The sequence below is a fragment of the Pelobates fuscus genome, chromosome 4, assembly GCF_036172605.1.
Source record: "Pelobates fuscus isolate aPelFus1 chromosome 4, aPelFus1.pri, whole genome shotgun sequence".
In the NCBI taxonomy this organism is placed as follows: Eukaryota; Metazoa; Chordata; class Amphibia; order Anura; family Pelobatidae; genus Pelobates; species Pelobates fuscus.
In genome coordinates, this window is record NC_086320.1 from 101117514 (window position 1) to 101135883 (window position 18370).

The 18370-nt window shown below is 41.9% G+C and overlaps 1 protein-coding gene across 1 annotated transcript in view; it reads right to left on the bottom strand.

Moving 5' to 3' along the window:
- The window catches only part of DTNA (dystrobrevin alpha), a 297949-nt gene extending 280128 nt beyond the window's left edge, over positions 1 to 17821 (bottom strand). The window contains exon 1 of the mRNA XM_063451409.1: positions 17636 to 17821. The gene's annotated coding sequence lies outside the window, so the exon portion shown is untranslated. The remainder of the gene's footprint in view (positions 1 to 17635) is intronic.
- Between the last annotated feature and the right edge of the window lie 549 nt (positions 17822 to 18370).

Here is an 18370-nt window from a genome sequence, read left to right on the forward strand (position 1 = left end):
ATTTTGAATTAAGTTATGATGATTGCAGGCAGGGCTGGTGCAAGGATTTTTGCCGCCCTAGGCAAAAGTAAAGTCCGCCGCCCCCCCCCCATGTGACATCACAATGCCCCACCCATATGATCTGCCATGTTAACTAACGCCAGTGCTGCAGTGCCACCGTGTTTACATTAAAAGGCCTGCATGGACAGGCTCTAGACACCAGAACCACTACATTAAGCTGCAGTGGTTCTGGGGACTGTAGTGTTTCTTTAATGTGAGGAAAATTAGAGATTAGTGCCACGAATAATATGCTAGATTGCCTACTTACAACCAGATGAGGATGATGATGGACTCTAGCTGCAGTCTGGCTCCACTGGTCTGGTGTAGAACAGGCTCTCTGGAGGCTGTTTATAACTGTGGTCACAAAAATCAATGTTCTGGAACGGGAAGCAGCTCAATTTTTTGGAGCCCTTTACACAGCTCAAGGTCTGGGTCCCAGGGTCCACTTTCATGTTCCACCAATGAGTTTGTTCACAGGGGGTGGAGTGTGTAGGGGATGTCCTGATATGTGTGTAAGGAATGCATTGTGTGAATCTGTGTTTGCATGTGTAAGGGCTGCAAGGTGTGTTTCTGTGTATGTACGGGATGCAGTGTGTGAGTCTGTAAGGGGTGCATTGAGTGTGTGTAAGGAGTGCATTGAGTGTGTGTAAAAAAATGGATTGTGTGTTTCTGTGTGTGTAAGGGATGCATTGTGTGTAAGGATTGCATTGCTTGTGTGTGTGTGTGTGTAATGCATTGTGTGTTTTTCTGTGAGCAAGGGGTGCATTGTCTTTGTGTGTAGGGGGTGCATTGTGTGTGAATGTGTGTGTGTGTGTGTGTGTGTGATGGATGTCACTCTCTTCTCCCCTCCGCCTCCCCACTCTCATTCCCCCTCCCTCCCCTGTCACTCTCACCCCCTACCAATTTCCTTCTCCCCCCTCCCCTACCAATTTCCTTCCCCTCCCCTACCTCTGTTGTAGCGAGGCCGAGCCCTGTATGGTCCACGGGTACAGGGAGCTTTTATTTCCTGTACCCGCCGGAATAAAAGGAAGTGCACACTTCCTGTTAGTCCGGCCGGGTACAGGAGACAGATGCTCCCTGTACCAGCGGACTATACAGGGCTCTGCCACGCTACAGTGAGGGAGTGACAGGAGGGAGCGCTGAGCGCTTCCCTCCTGTCAGCCCCTCTCCTCATGCTGCGCCCGGGCGGTGCGCCCTCATGGACGCACCTGCCCGGGCAAAGCTGCAGCCGCCTGAGGCTCTCTACAGAGTGCTCGGGCGGCGCAGCATGAGGGGGGCCGGCGCTCCTGGCGGCGCCCCTTCCGAAGGGGCGCCCTAGGTGGCTGCCTATTCCGCCTAACAGGTAGCGCCGGCCCTGAATGCAGGTAAACAAAACAAAAAGAACACAGTGGTTGTAAAATTACAACAGTACTGATAAAATCCCAGGGTCGAGGTCACCATGGTGAATGGAAATTGGCTCCATGTTCTCAGTGCTTCCATGAATGCAATAGGCATTGGAGGCATGTAGTAGATGTGGACAGCATCTTTGCAGGACACAACCATGGTTATTTATGTAATAATCCCAAGTTTTAAGGATCACTCCAGGCACCATAATAACTTAATTGAAAGGTGCTTCCTTACTAATAGAGGGTTAAACCATTTATGAAAGTTGGCTTTCTATACACATCAACATATGGATTCTGATTCATAAAAATGTGGAGCTACTGGTTGACTTAGAGAGCTAGCTGACCAAGTCAACTTTGACATTAAGCCGTTCATAAAAAGTTTAACTCCTATAGGTGAGCAAGTGCTAGAGTATCCTGGCACCATAACAACTTAATTTTAATAAGTAGTTATGTTGCCCTGATAGTCCCTATGGGCCAGAGTAGCTAAACTGAAAGCATATCTGATTTAAAGAAGTTTTCCTGTTTGGCTAGTTTGACTTTATATTTGAAATTCACTTTGAACTTACCTAGAATTCTCGCTTGAGGGAATATCCTAGAATGTGTAAAGTGCATGTGTAACTAGAAACCCCTTGTTACATGGATGTGATGAGTGCTGGATCTTATAACATATGTGGTGCTGGATGTTATGTTAATTGGTGCTGGTTGTGATATGCACGTGGCTGCGTAACATAGATACTTGATGTGCAGTGGATTATTACTGATTGGTAAGGTGTATCTGGGAGAGATTGCTGTATACCAGTGCTCGGCAACAATTGTGCAGCAGCTCTGTGCAAGGTGTGCTGCCACATGGTTGCTGAGAGCAGTTCCGGAGGTGCTGGATGTACTGCTGCTAGTGCTAGAAGAATGTTTCCTGGGACCAGAGCTGCGTCTCTGTGCTGGTTGTGCCGCCGAGCAAAAGGAATGGTTCCCAAGAACAGTGCTGGGTTACTGTGATGGTTGTGCCGTTAAGCAAGGATATAAAATGGTTAGACATAGCACAGGTGGGAAAGAAGCTCCAATGCCACTGCCTTTGGGAGAGGTTTGAAGGCCAGCCTCTTGCCCACAGACTATGGACCTGGTCCCAGTAGTTAAATGCCTATATTGCTGCTTTTTATTGTGTTTGAAAATGTTATTCGTATTATATAGTTCATGTATTAAAAGAACATGTATTCCTGAACCAATAGTGTGTAAAAAATAAAATAAAAAACCTACCATTTAGGTGGCTTGCCCCCTTAAAAGGTAATAAAACTCACCTTATTTCCAACACTGCGTGGGTCCGCAGGCGCCACCCCAAATCTGTCTCCAAGGAGGCAGGACAGGGTGGGGTCAAACGCCAGCTTGGCCAATCAGCATCACCTTAAAGAGATGCACTGAAAGGTGAAGACGCTGAAAAGCAGTGCTGCAATGCCCCAGGAAGCACCTCCAGTGGCCATCTGAGGAGTGGCCACTGGAAGTGTCCCTAGGGGGCAATGCAAACATTGCCTTTTCTCTGAAGGCCTGAAGGGAATGATTATACTCACCAGAACAACTACAATATGCTGTATTATTAGAATTGCTTGTTTGCTAATGTTCTATATATTTGTATTTTAAATGTTTGTTACCACATGCTTTATTAATGGGCACACTGTGATATTTATTAATGGGCACACTGACTGTGGTATATTTTAATGGGCATCTGGCTTGGCATGTGCTTAATGGGCAAACTTACTGTGTTATAATTTTTTTTTTTTTAATTCTTTATTTTTGACGTGCAAATACATAATACAAGCTGGCGAGAGGTACCCCAATAGCAGTCCTCAGCCTTTCCTACGTGGAACATGTGGGATACATGAATATCAAGCACATTTTTAATATTTTTATCAGGCGTAAACAATTGGATTTAAACATAGATTGAAGGTATATTAACATTAGATCGTTGCTAGAAGCCATCTGATTAGTGTAGTTATGTGTCATTAGTTTTATAAAAAGCCTTTCATTTTAGTACTAACAACTTATTGGTCTAATCACAATGCTGTATCATACATATTCAATGTTAGTTTATTTAGCATTTCTAAAAGCGTCCTCCTCCAGGACTCGGGTGGGTAGAGATTTCTACCTTATCTTGAGTTTACATTCAAACATACTATGTTAGCACTTCGTATCCCAAACAACAGCTTAATACATCTTCCAGTGTGATAAGACAAAAAAAAAAAGGAAAATCAACGTTTATCATTATTTGAATACTGTGTTATAATTTTTAATGAGAAAACTGACTGACATGGGGCAAAGTGACACTGCTCTGTGTATGCACTTTATTTCTCCTATTTTATATATTTTTGCCTGTGGTGTGCCGAGGAATTCTGGGAAGAGCTTTGTTGTGTCTTGGATTAGAAAAGGTTGAGAAACACTGTTTCTGCTGTATACCATGTGGGTTTAAGGCGCACAAAGAGAGCCATTTGAATGCCATGTGGCAAATAATAGCTGACACTTACAACCTTAGGTTAGACTGGGAGTCCCAGCATCCCTGCACCTTCTGCCATCAGCCTCTGCGATATTGAGAAAGTAAGCAGATATATCAAGTCTGAAATCATTTCCTTTCATTGTCATTCAGAGATATTTCTGCCAGTAAAGGTATAGGTCATACAACTCAATCTCACTAGTGTAGGGGGACTGCAGAGGTCAGAAGGACAAGAGCAGTAAACAATCAATTTCCAAGCATACAATCTCCCACTGCAATGACAGTAAGTGATGCTCCTACACAATGATTAATATTTTTATAACACCACCATCGTGGAAAGGATTTGATTGCAGATATATGTTATGCTTCTCAAGGCAACCATTTTGCAAAGCACTCTTGCACCCATTTTAAATATAGATTAAAATACACAGCAGAGTGCACAGTGTAATATTCCTACATGCCCCTGTGTATGTTACAGTGGCTGCAAGATTGACCCTTAGTAATGTCACACTTCTAACCTATTTCCACAGGGGATAAGCCACTGAATGCAGAATACGTCTTGGAAAATCATCAGTTAGAAATCAAAGCAGCATTTCAGACTGTGTGTGATTGTTGTAAAGGGTTGAAATAGAATACATTTTTAAAATGTAAAATAACAGATGAAATTAGTATTTAATAATACCTTTTTTTATTGAACTAACAATATTTTGGATCTCCTGAAAGCTTGTAATTCCATGTCACGGTCTCACTTTCTCTCGGGTGGCTCCTGCTTGTCTGCCTCTCCCACGCTGCTTTCCCGCTAGCGGCGAGCCACCATGCTAGTGTTTGGCAAGGCCTTTGGTGTCCACCGACAGAGTCCGCATACTTGCAGCACAAAATCTCTGCTAAAGCTACCACTACTGTCAAACGGCCCTTTTTTGGGCACCATTGGTGCGTGCGAGGCGAGCATAATGTATTTTATAGGAGAAGGGTAACATAGGGAGTTGGGGTGGTGTCAGTGATGCAGGAAAGATGCAAAGGGACTGTGTGCCCTTCTCCACTATATAAAAAGCCCCTTCAATCCTTCCTCTGTGCTCAGATGCATTGTTCTCCCACCAAATGCTAAACTCTTAGCTATTGCTGCTTCTGTGTCCAACTAGTATTTGTCCCTCTAGCTAGTATTATTGCCCAAGAACCTTTGCTATCTGGACTGGCCTGTTTGCTGCACCTGACCATATCTTTGTCCAACCCCAGCCTGTAAGTTCTACCTTGTCTGATCTAGCTCCAGACATTCTTGCATTCTGAGCTACTTACTGTAAAAACCTGGCATTCCAAAATTATGTTAGTCCAATAAAAAGGTATTACAAGATATTCATTTCTTCTGTTATTTTACATTTGCATCACTGGACTAACACAGCTAAAATGTATTCTTTTAAATTACGACAGGTTCAATTTACAGACTACTTCAAAGCAATGGTGTTCATAATATGTTACTAAATAAAGCCATTTTGCACAGCTCCATTCTTTGACATGTTCACATCTTTAACCTCTTATTCCAGAAGTTTGGTCCTTAAGAGGTTAAAAAAAATAAAAATACATGTAAAGATATTTCGATCTAATAATGTGTTTAAATTTTAAAAAGATGAAAATATAAGAATAGTCAGCAATATTTCAGTAATAAAAAATAGAAAAATAACCTATTTATTGTTTGCATTGCGTATGCATCCAGTAATTTTTGTTTGAAACATCTTAAAAACAATACCTCTTTACTGAGAGCTTTGCAGCACACTATATATACAGAAAATAAAGTACAACAAATACTCAAAATCTCTTTACCCCTCACTACCTGATTCGTGTACACACAGTTTTCATGTTATGTTCCCATACCTTGGAATCACGCATACACAATTTTCACCAATGCTAGGGAAATTTGCTAATTGCAAACATATTTTCTTTGCAAACAGTGCCTATAACATGGTGGGCAGTCTGCCAGTGTTGGCTTTGTGTGGCATCTTGACTCTGCTCAGGCTGGTGAGTGTATACAAATATACAAAGATCTCCTCACCGACTCTCTGGTCTCTTACAAAATCAAGGGAACTTCAGTTCACTAACAATGCTATCTTTACCTACCATGCAAGTAGGGAGTATCCAGAGAAGTCTCCACCAAGCTGGAGGTGCATACCTGCCGTGTAGGACCACTGGACTACCAAGGAGACAGTTTACAGCACCACTGGACAAACAAGGACACCCCCTAGCCACAAGCAGGCAGCAAACCCACACACATTCCCACCCCCACAGGCACCCACCATAATCACCTCCCCCACTGTCATCCACCACACACAGTCACGCAAAACTCACAGACTTGTGATTACCTTCCAGGTCAGCCAAAAATGCTTGAATTCTGGTGCTTGATAATATACGTGGTAAATGATTAATATTTTGTACTAACACACATTACGGAAAAAACACAGATACATATTTATTTCCCCCACCGATTGTATTGTAAACCTATTTACTATATTTCCGATTTCCTGTTATGACCATTGCTGACCACACCGTGTGTCATCATCCTGCGCCAGTATTTTCAGCTGATGTGGGTAGGCAGATGACACTGCTGTCTCTCAGGACCATTAAACCTAGCATGTCATGTTACTTGCATGCAGTCTCCAAATCAATAAAATGATGTTGTTGGATGACATGAGATGAGATTATGGAAAGATGCAGCCTAGTGAGTGAGATGGTAGGAGGATATTTAAAGGGACACTATAGTCACCTGAACAACAACAGCTTAATGTATTTGTTCAGGTGAGATCTATAGCTCCCTGCAGGCAATCTAATGAAACACTGTATTTTCAGAGAAAATACAGTGTTTACATTGATTCATAGGAATACCTCCAGTGGCCGTCACTCAGACAGCCACCAGAGGGACTTCCTATCATGTAGGGCCCTAAAAAGGCCCTGTACATGTCAGACGTATTAAAATACGTCTGACGTGTGCAGGAGAGAGAAGGCACTGTGTGCGCGCCTTCTCTCTCCAGCCTGTCAGAGAGGAGAGGGGGCGGGCAAAGACCGCGAGCTGAGCTGTCAGTCAGCTCAGCTCGCGGCCGCGCACACTACGCGCATGCGCCGTAGTGCGCTCAGGACTTCAGAGGGCGGCATTCTGAAGTATGTGCGCATGTGCGGTGAAGCCGCGCATGCGCACAAGGGAGCAATGACGCTTCCAAATGGAAGCGTCTGATTGCTCCCTGCTCGCGCCCACCTATTTCGTCATTTTGACGAAATAGGGGGCGCGGCTTCACAAGGCTCCCGGCGCTGGAACCAGGTTAGTAAAAGATGGCGCTGGAACCAGGTGAGTAAAAAATGGCAGCATTAATAAATACATACATTTTACCTTACATTTATTATTTATTGAGCCTTGCAGATGTTATTCACTTCAGATCACACAGAGATGCTTAAAAGGGAAGTATAACATTCTAAATTATACCAATGTATGCTCTGAATCTATATATATATTTTTTTTTTTAACATCCACATAGCCTCTTTATAAGATTGAAATGGTTAAAATGGTACAAACACACACACACAATTACCTTCATCATATCAATGGCCAGATCAGGCTCAAATCCTGTTCTGCACAATGGTTGATATCCAATTGTATTGCATGTTTTGACTGACACTATAAAACAAAGAATTAAACAGTTCTAGCCTGTTCAAGAGTTGTGGAACTTACACCCCTGTAAAGCCACAATTTGCTGTTGTCCTTAACCCCTTAAGGACCAAACTTCTGGAATAAAAGGGAATCATAACATGTCACACATGTCATGTGTCCTTAACCCCTTAAGGACACATGACGTGTGTGACACGTCATGATTCCCTTTTATTCCAGAAGTTTGGTCCTTAAGGGGTTAAGGCTGTCCCTCTCCAGTAGTGGACAACGTGACTGTTTCTATCTCCACATCCTCTCTCTCTGTGTGTAAGTAAAAGAAGAGTCACTGAATCAATGGCAGCAGCTACAAATATATGTAACTCCTTTTCCATTACTCATATGTCAGAAAAGGTGCTGTTAGTGAGAGAGACACATTGTCTCTCCCCATATACCCCCTCCTATCATATCAGTAACAGGAGAAGGGAAGAAACAGCTGTCCTTGGTTCTGCACTAAGAATCATGGAACCCTAGCCCTAGGTACCTGGCAATTAGGGAATTATTATTAAAGGAACACTATAGTGTCAGAAACAGCAACGTGTATTCCTGACTCTTTAGTGTTAAAATCCCTATTAAAGGACCACTCTAGTGCCAGGAAAACATACTCGTTTTCCTGGCACTAGAGTGCCCTGAGGGTGCCCCCACCCTCAGGGACCCCCTCCCGCCGGGCTCTGGAAAGGGGAAAGTGTTTAAAACTTACCTTTTTCCAGCGGTGGGCGGAGAGCTCTCCTCCTCCGATCCTCCTCTTCTCCTCCCCGTCGGCTGAATGCGCACGCGCGGCACAAGCTGCGCGCGCATTCAGCCGGTCACATAGGAAAGCATTCATAATGAATGAAATGAATGAAATGAATGAATGAAAATCACAGTGAGAATCACGCAAGCGCCTCTAGCGGCTGTCAATGAGACAGACACTAGAGGAAATAGGGGAAGGCTTAACCCATTCACAAACATAGCAGTTTCTCTGAAACTGCTATGTTTATGAAAAAATGGGTTAACCCTAGAAGGACCTGGCACCCTGACCACTTCATTAAGCTGAAGTGGTCTGGGTGCCTAGAGTGGTCCTTTAAGGGTGCTACCCCTTCCCTCCCCCATAGCCCCTCTTAAATAGGATGGAAACTCGCCTATTTTCCAGCGCCACGTGGGTCTGCCGGTGCAGGCCGCTTCGCCAATCCTCCTCAGAATTGATTGTCTGAGCCAATTACATGCTTCTCATAGGAAAGCATCTGAATAACTGAGATCCACAATTATGATGATCTCAGCCAAGGAGGTAGGGTGTTTGTGTGTGTGTGTGTGTGTGGTGGGGGGGGGGTGGGGAGGGGCAGGGTGGACAGAATCAATGCATCTTTGTGGAGAATGTACAGTGTCTCCATACACAGCGTGGAGATGCTCAATGTCAGTGCTGCACTGACCCAGGAAGCACATCTAGTGGCCATCCAAGTGACTGCCATTAGAGGAGGATTCCATAAGCACAAATGTAAACACTGTCTTTTCTGTGTTTACAGCAAAAATCCTGCATGGGCAGGCAGTAGACACCAGAACAACTGAATTAAGCTGTAGTTGTTCTGCTAACTATAGTGTCCCTTTAAGACCACCTTAAATGGGAGAAGCTGCCAGGAAAGACTATGCCTTAATTTAATCTTTTTGGAAAGCTTTTCAAATGATCACAATCTTTAGGAAATCATTTCAAATTATTTATCTACAGAAGTCACCATTAAAGTAAAATACATTTTTTGTAGGTAATTAATTTGAAATATTTTCATAACAGATTGTGATCAGTTGATAAGCTTATCCAAAAGAATTAAATTTAGGAGGGCAGCATGGTTTAAATTGGCTATTTACTAAACAGCATTTATTTGTGTAATTGGTGGAGTATATCTCTTTAAATTAACTTATCTCATGGGATAGTGACATTGTTAAGCCTTAAATATTAAATATGATGCAGAAATGAGTACTGATTTGGTGATCAACAGATACTAGACTTCCATTGAAGCTTATGATACTAGTTAAAAAGTAAATAAAAACTTAGTGTGGATCAGCTTAATTAACAATCTAGTATATTGATACCCAAGTAATGAGTTCATATTTGGAGATGCATTGATCATCCACCAGAAGAAAATCTCAGATAATATGAGCTATTTCTTTAATTTAAATAAAGCAAAAAGTAATTTCACATGACAGACCATCTGCTAGTATGTAATAAAGGCTTTCAATCTAACAGGAAATTAAGTGGATCCAACAAGATACAGTGTACAAACATTTTTTTTTTTCTATCAAAGAGAACCTTTCATAGAATATTGCCAGTATGACAACTGCAGTAATCATGATTAGCAGAGCTGCACTGCCCTCATTACTTATTTGGACTTGTTATCTAATAATTGGGACACTGGTTTCTGACATCCTAAGTGTCCCTTCTTTAGGAGGGGAATTCTTCTTCGGGATTTAAACCTTCGTGCTCCTTAATTTAACAAGCTGTTTTTAGTTTGTATAAGTGTATAATAACGCTTCAAATCAAATGTCAAAGGGATAGAGGTGATCCCTATTATTAATACATCATATTATACAGACAGTGAATTTGCAAAAAAAATATCTTATAGGAAGACAAACTGTGGGCTGTGCGGATATTCATTGAGTATCATATAAAGGTGTTTTGAGGAAACCATTGATGCATGTTGCAAACATTCCAATAATATGCTTATGCTATTCTCAGCTCCAAATTGCATTTAATCACAGATGTTGGAAATTAAGACTGTACGGGAATACTAATTGGAAGAAAAAACAAACACACACAAAAAAAAAGTAACATAAAACCCCAAAACATCAGCATAACTAACGAACCATAGCTTATATATGACACCTAATTTGTATGGGTGCCTTAAATGGTTACTCCAAGCGATATGACCGCTTCAGTGTTTTAACTGGTTATAGTGCAAGGACACTGAATGTGCTGCATTCCATTATAAAACACAGCACATACTTATATTTCATTTGAGGCAACGAGAGAGACTAGACACCAGGTTGTAGCCAGGTAAAAGGCATACTGTTACAAATATATTGCGCCCTAACCATGGAACGCAGCCAGGGTACGCCTCATATCACTACCACTACTGTAGATATAGTGGTAATGATGTAAGGAGTATGTCCTTAAACGGAAACTATAGGCATCCAGACTACTTCATCTCAATAAAGTAGTCTAGGTGGCAGGTGCCATATCCCCTTTAATTTAACCCTGCATGAACGGGCACTAGAGGTGCTTCCTCTGAAATACTTCAATAATACAGTCTCATAGACACCATCTGATTGGTCCAGCGCAGTGTTTTGTAGTGGGAAAGCACTGGATAGGATGAGATCAAGCTTGATGATCTCAGAAAAGAAGGGGGTGTCAGCTGCGTACAGAGCAGTATGGCATGAAAGAAAAGATGAGTAACTTATATTTAGCCCTTGCATGGAGCAAGGCAGTCGCCTAAATGGTGACTAGGCCACTAGTGGAAGGAATGCACATTTGGATTCTTAAAGGTACAGTGTTCCTTTAATGAGGCCAATCGGGAGAAAAACAAATATATTTTTAAAAGGATGGTAAAGTCTGATGTATTATTTATTTATTTATTTTACTAATCTCAAACAAATCTGAAATTTCAGTTATTCGAACAGCTTGTACTGGCCTTTAAATGTACGCTTTATTATAGAATACTCAAAGGGTTTCCTTTCACACAGGAGACCAAAAATGCTGTCTCCTACCGTGCAATTCACATAACTAATGTATCAAAAGAGCTTGTTACACCAAAGTTTACCCTGTTAATTGGCATTTCGTCGGTCATCATACTTAAACTTTGCAGAAATACTAAATTATTTACTGGGTATTTCATGTTTGCTCAATTTACATAACTATACCTAAAACACAAACACATCTGTGCATTCACAATCCGTATAAAAATAACTTCACAGGCCTTTTAAGATGTTGACTGAAGGGTTGTCACATCACCATTTTAATTACTGGTGTACTGGGTATAAATATAAATTAACTGAAGTCCTTATTTTAACAAATAGTATGACTTATAAGTTAAAAATGCAGATTTTTTTTTAAATAAATGTCCTTAACTAGACACTGTTTGACAATCCCGGTAACCAACAGTTAACCCACAATAAACACAGCGATTCACTGTATCCAACAAAGCCAGATGTTATCCGAGACTTAATAATAAATATTTGTGCAAAAATTTGATTTCATAAATCAAGTTTCCATTTCTGTTTATTTTAAAAAAAATATTTTTGTAATTTATATTTCTAACACAAAACACCACTTGATTTATTTATGTGGATATGCTCAGCTTCCAAATAATTCAGTCCACGTTTCAACTCAAAAATGTTCCTTGCCATCAATGTCACAAAACATAATGAGAGCAATTGATCTGGGATTTTCCACCCAGTACTATACATCCTCCATAAATTGCAAACATGTTATACCGAGTGAATTTTATGGTATTTCATTTTAGGTATGATAACAGTGTTGAGATACATCTTCATTTTTCTGCCACCTGTGTGTAGAGGAATTTGAAGAAGTGCGAAAAAGATTTTTTTTCCCCTCTTCTTTTATGAAAAACAATTTCAAATTGACATATGGGTTAATTTTACATGGTTCTCTGAATACTACATTGAGGTTTTTTTTTTCAAGCAAACAATATGGTGCCCAACTGCTTTAATCTCACAGATGTCCACGGCACCATGAGATATTGTTTGTACTAGAGAGATATAATATGCATCTCTTGCTTCTGATTGTCCGCCTAGATTTGAACAGTGGGTTATGGAATGACTCACATACAGTACTACAGTAGGTATTATGCTAGGAGGAATCAAAGCTCCATAAAGCAAAGCTGGGCAGGGGTCACTGGCGATTGGTATCACTTTGTTGTAATGTGGATGAGTGATATTTCATCTGGCTTAGATCTGGTCGAAATAGATGCATGTTGACTCTTTTAGTAAATTGTTTAATTTTGCTTGTGTCATGGGAGCATGCCATAGTGTGATTCGTGTTCAAAGATGAATCCACTTATCAAAGGGAATGCATTGAAAGTTGGTAAATTAATTAGACTAGAACTGTGCATCTACCCATCCACCACATTGAACAGCTCATTCAGTGAACCCATTATGCCAACAGGGAACCAGATTTATATTAGCTACTAGTGTTTTGTATGGAGGCAATGATGGGTATATGGCAATATCATGTATGAGTATTACATAGAGATAAAACCTTTAGGAAATACTCATATTGACTCTGTTGGAACATTACTGAAATTCCATTGCACTCAACTATATCTGAAGACAAAGTAGGGACTGCTTTGCCTTATGTACCAGAATTAATCTTACAAAAACCTAATAAAAAAGCTGAGCTTCCGCCATCAAGTTTTGTCACAGCCGTAAGAAAAAGGTATCTTCGTGTGCAATGTGATAGCCGGCCCATGAAAGATACTGTGGTCTTGTGAAATTCTTGATAGTACTCTGGGATGTACTCTCACACATGTGCTCTCACACATGTACTCTCACACTCTCAGAACAGCAAGGGCGAATCACAAGGGAGAGCTCCAGGTAAGAATATGTGCCTTCACACCATGTATGTATGTCACCTTTGGTATGCAAATACCCCTGAAGATGATAGGACCACTGTAAGGCCTGACAGAGAAAACACAACCAAACAACTACACATTCGTGGGTTTATTCACATATTCATTCAGTGATGCCTGAACAGATAGCAAATCATGAGAACAAGTTAAACCAAAAATTCAAAACACTGCCAGTTTGTCACTGAACACAAACAGCAGAATGAACACTGGAGGTCACTATTACCGTCACCATAATCATCATATTTCCCAAATTAAAACGACAACTTTATCTCTAACTAAAGCATTATATTACACAATCAAACAACCGGGCAGATTGTTCAAATAATGAACATAAACATAACATACCATGTTATGTATGGTTTATAAAGCCTTTCAAAGACATGAAATGTTTGAAATTCTACACTGACTTGAGCAATCTGCATATATTTTCACACTGCAAACATCATTTCTCACCATATGCATATATTATAAAGATGTATTTATTAATTCATGGTAAATATGAAAGCCTTGAATCTCAAGGCAACACACACACACACACACATCCTTCTTGCTAGTCACATATATCTAAGTATGCATTCAAGTTTGTTAAAGGGGCACTCTAAGCACCACACACATACTGTGCTGCCTCTGCAACCGCATGTTAGTGTCAAATTATCGAATGGTTTGACTAACTGTAGTAGAGCAGTCAGGTGTTAGGTGCTGGAAGAGGCATCATTTCTTTCACGCTGTCCAAAGATTGTTTGACCAAAACTAGAGGATACTGATCACAGACTTGTATGCCCCATAACCATTGTACTGAGTTTTGCTGGTTTTTAAGCTGAGAGTGCTTTTTCTATTACCTAGCATTTTTTTCTATCACATATTTGTATTGTAAATGTTACTTATGTATTGTACCATCGTTTTATAGCATTGTGGAATACGTATGTTTTCTAGAATCAAGCTTATTGCATTTACTTTACCCCATCGTAAAGACAGCAGGGAATTTGTTGGTATTTAAGGATTGATTCATAAAGCTGGGCTGTTGTATGGACAATTACTAGGTGTCCCTACCTCTCTAAAATAAAGAGGTTCATACTTACTTACCTCTAATACCAGCAGTAAGAGAGTTCTGATCTCCTGGCCAATCTAACACTTGCTGCGCTGGCAAATCTAATGATGTTTCTATGAGCAGCCTCAAATCCATTCTGAGTGAGCACTACAAGGAAGTGCACCTTCCTAGCTGTCAATCGGTGCTTACAAAGTTAAAAAAAAAAAAAAAGAACTTCAGCAAGCTTAAGTGCTTTAGGGATCTTGAGTGTTGCCTTTAACAGATTAAATGGAAACTCCTACCATAAACACTTCTGCTTATGATACAAATGTTTTGTTTTTGTCAAGCCATTTTTAAGATGTTTGGAAAAATAAAAAACTGATGATATTATTGCTTACTCAATCATTTGTACCAGCGACCAAATATCATAAAGTTGGGAAAACGCCTAACTTGTCTGCATCACCTCTACTTTAAGGTCAGAAAGTCTGGAGGAGGCTATGTGGAAATAATTAGCAAGATCCAGCTCATTGGATTCTAAGGTAAACAGGTTGATGCTACCTCCTACAACAGTGGTATAAAGCAGTACCCTAAATATGCAATGTATGAACAGCTGCACACGTTAAGAGAATTAATTTTAAAAAAATAATAATAGAACACTCCCCCGCCCCTCCCCCCAAAAGTAACAATCTAACCGACTAACAGCAGCTACAGCGTTTACGACTATCCTGCGAAAATGTTTTAAACAATGTTTGTTAGCAATTTGGGTTTTTGATATAATGTTAACATTATTGGACAGCAAGATAAACTAATAATATAATAAAGGTTTCTTAAAAGCATACAACAGACATTCATAAAACTGATCAAATGTAAATAATGTGTCATTACAATTTGCTTCTTTACACAGAATATATCTACCATGATACATATTGCTGTTAAATCATTTACGGAACACAGTTCATTCAAAAAGCTTTATTTAAACAAATATTCATGCTACAGTATCTGGCATGCATCCCATTATTTATCAGAGCAGACACCTAGCAAACAACATCTCCTATAGTAGCCAGGTAATCACACATTCCCTACAATTGTTGATTAAATATAATAATCAACAATTTAACAGACATAACCTTATTCATTAATCTGCTTCTGTAGAGAAGCAGCCAATTTAATCTAATCAATCTAATTTCCTGAATTTTACTACAGCAGGTACATACAAATCACATCTTACACTCCATTATACTTTATGATGTACAAATGAAAAGTAGTACATTGGAAATAATGACAGGACTTATGTTGCGAAATACGAAGACAGAAAGAATCAGATTTTACGGTTTGTTGTCATTTAATTCAGTTTGCTTCATGTCCAGTCTGGTGATCTCATCACACGTTAAGCTAGGCCCATCCCATTTTTAAAATACATGTGTTACGTTTGGCAAATACAAACACACTCATTGATGCAGTATTAAAGTGATGGTAACCTCTGGCACTCCTGCTGCAGTACACTACATTCCCCATGATGGTCATGCAGTCAAACACTTTGCTGAGCATCATGGGAAAGGTAGACCACAGCAGCAGGAGTGCCAAAGGTTAGACTGATTTAATTGTTTTTTAATATTGTCAACTGTGGCAGCCATATTTGTCCAAATAAATACTACCACAATAATACTATACTATGCCATCATAATCTCGTACCTTATGCAAGCACAAGCAATTTCCTTTAGCCTCTATCACTTAAAAATGACGACTGGCGGGTTTAAATGATTTTTATATACCTATTGTACAGCGCTACGGAATTTGTTGGCGCTTTATAAGTTATTATGATTATTTATATAGATTTTTTTTCTTGCAATACTCACATAAGATACCCAGAATTGTACTTTTACAGTCATGGGGAGAAAAGCTGGATGCTCCTAGTGTAATGCTAGCTGCTCAGTGTGATAATCTCAGTGAGAACCAGTCTCACACATTGCACACATATTACACCTCAAACAGCATTAATGAGTCACACAGACACAGCAGCTCAGAATCACTCTCCACACTGTACGAGTGCAGGAATACAGGCATGGACTGTGTAAAATAATGTCTATATACGGTCTGGATAATAAAAGGATGTCATGCATGCATTTAACACTAGGTTTAAACACCATACACACTTGTCCCTGCCTGCACCATCAATGGAGCTGTAAACACAGACCTCTTCACTCTGTCCTCAGATACTCTCCCCCTGTAGTGACCCCTAATCTGCCCATTCATGGCCAGTGATTGGAATAAGGCGGATAATTGTAAGAGAAGGGATGGGCCATACACAACCATTCAGCTTAATTGTGCTCGTGTGGTTCCCATCATCCTTAGCCAGCATTGGCTGGATTTGCATAGTGTAAGGTAATATTATATTTCCCCACTGTGTCATTGGGGTTTCTAGTACCCAGACCCTCTGATTTTAATTGCAGCTATTTTGGCAGGCTGGAAGTGCACTGAGTGTTGGGACAACAGTGCAGGGAGCTGGGTACCAGTTATTATGAAGGGGATGAGGACACATTACAGCAGACAGTATCCTGCTACACCCCAGCCTTGCCCCCAGCCTGCCCAGCTTTATAATGCCATACTATTATCCCAGCATTGTTTTATCCTGCCCTGGGGAATGCTGCCTTACTCAGCCACATCCTGCCTAGAATTACCCCAGTCCCTACATGCTCAATAGTGCCCCACTAGTAACCTCTACATGCCCAGCTGCCCCATCCAGCCCAGCATTTCCCCAGCCCCTACATGCCCAGCTTCCCCAGTATTGCCCCAGCTTCTACATGCCCAGCTGCCCCATCCGTCCCAGCATTGCCCCAGCCCCTACATGCCCAGCTGCCCCATCCAGCCCAGCATTTCCCCAGCCCCTACATGCCCAGCTTCCCCAGTATTGCCCCAGCTTCTACATGCCCAGCTGCCCCATCCGTCCCAGCATTGCCCCAGCCCCTACATGTGCAGCAGCCCCATCCAGCCCAGCATTGCCCCAGCCCCTACATGTGCAGCAGCCCCATCCAGCCCAGCATTGCCCCAGCAGCCCCATCCAGCCCAGTATTGCCCCAGCCCCTACATGCCCAGCAGCCCCATCCAGCCCAGTATTGCCCCAGCCCCTACATGCCCAGCAGCCCCATCCAGCCCAGTATTGCCCCAGCCCCATCCAGCCCAGTATTGCCCCAGCCCCTCTATGCCCAGCTGCCCCAGCTATCCCTGTAATGAAGGGTCGTGCAGCACCATCATACACGGCCAGAATGGCTCCCATTACAAACACAGCCCTGTCACCACCCACAGCCCTGGCTGTACCATATACCAGCTGCTGCTGTGCACCTGTAAGATAATGCACCCCCCCCCCATTCACCATCAGCACTGCTGTAAGGTCACCGTACGGCATCCTCTTACCGCTCACGGGCTGGCTCGGAGATCCGTCCCACACATGCTGTGCAGATCGGGGGCTGCTGGGCGACGAGGTCAGTCGGTGCTCAGTGCTACTAATCCAATGGCGATGGGGTCAGCCGCTGCCAGCGCTGCTCTCTGTTTACTTTGCCTATTGCATCGCCCTCCCCGCTGCGGTCTCTGCGTCTCCCAGCCCGGCTGCCAGAGTACGTCATGCTATCAGCAGCCTCACCTTGCTATTCACCAACGCGGCTTACGCAGAGTGCGCTGCCGTCTGCAGGCTGATAGGAGCAGTGCTGCGTGTCTGCTGGCCGCCCAGTATTGGGAATTAGAGAGAGCTCACATATTGCTCCTGGCTCTGCCAGGGATGCTCTCACACACTGGAGACCGGAGAATTTAACATTAGGGTTGCCAAACTACTCTCAAATGACACAGAGCTTTAAGAATGCCTCAAGTACCTCTCCCCCTAGTTTGGACTGCAATACCCTCTGTGGCGGCGACCCCGAGAGGATGAGGGGTTTCGCCAAGCCGCCAGAGATGTTCTTTCCCCCTATTCAGAGTGATGCTTTCCAAATCCCAAGGTCGGTATAGTTGTGTAGCTATTATAAGAGCTGGTGATTATAGCTGGTATAGCGGTTCCCTACAAACATGAGATGAGACTCTATGTTGAGGGTAAGCAGGAATGGTTTATTGGTAGCCACACTGGCCTTTTATGGAAAATCCCCATGCAAGGGGCACTCC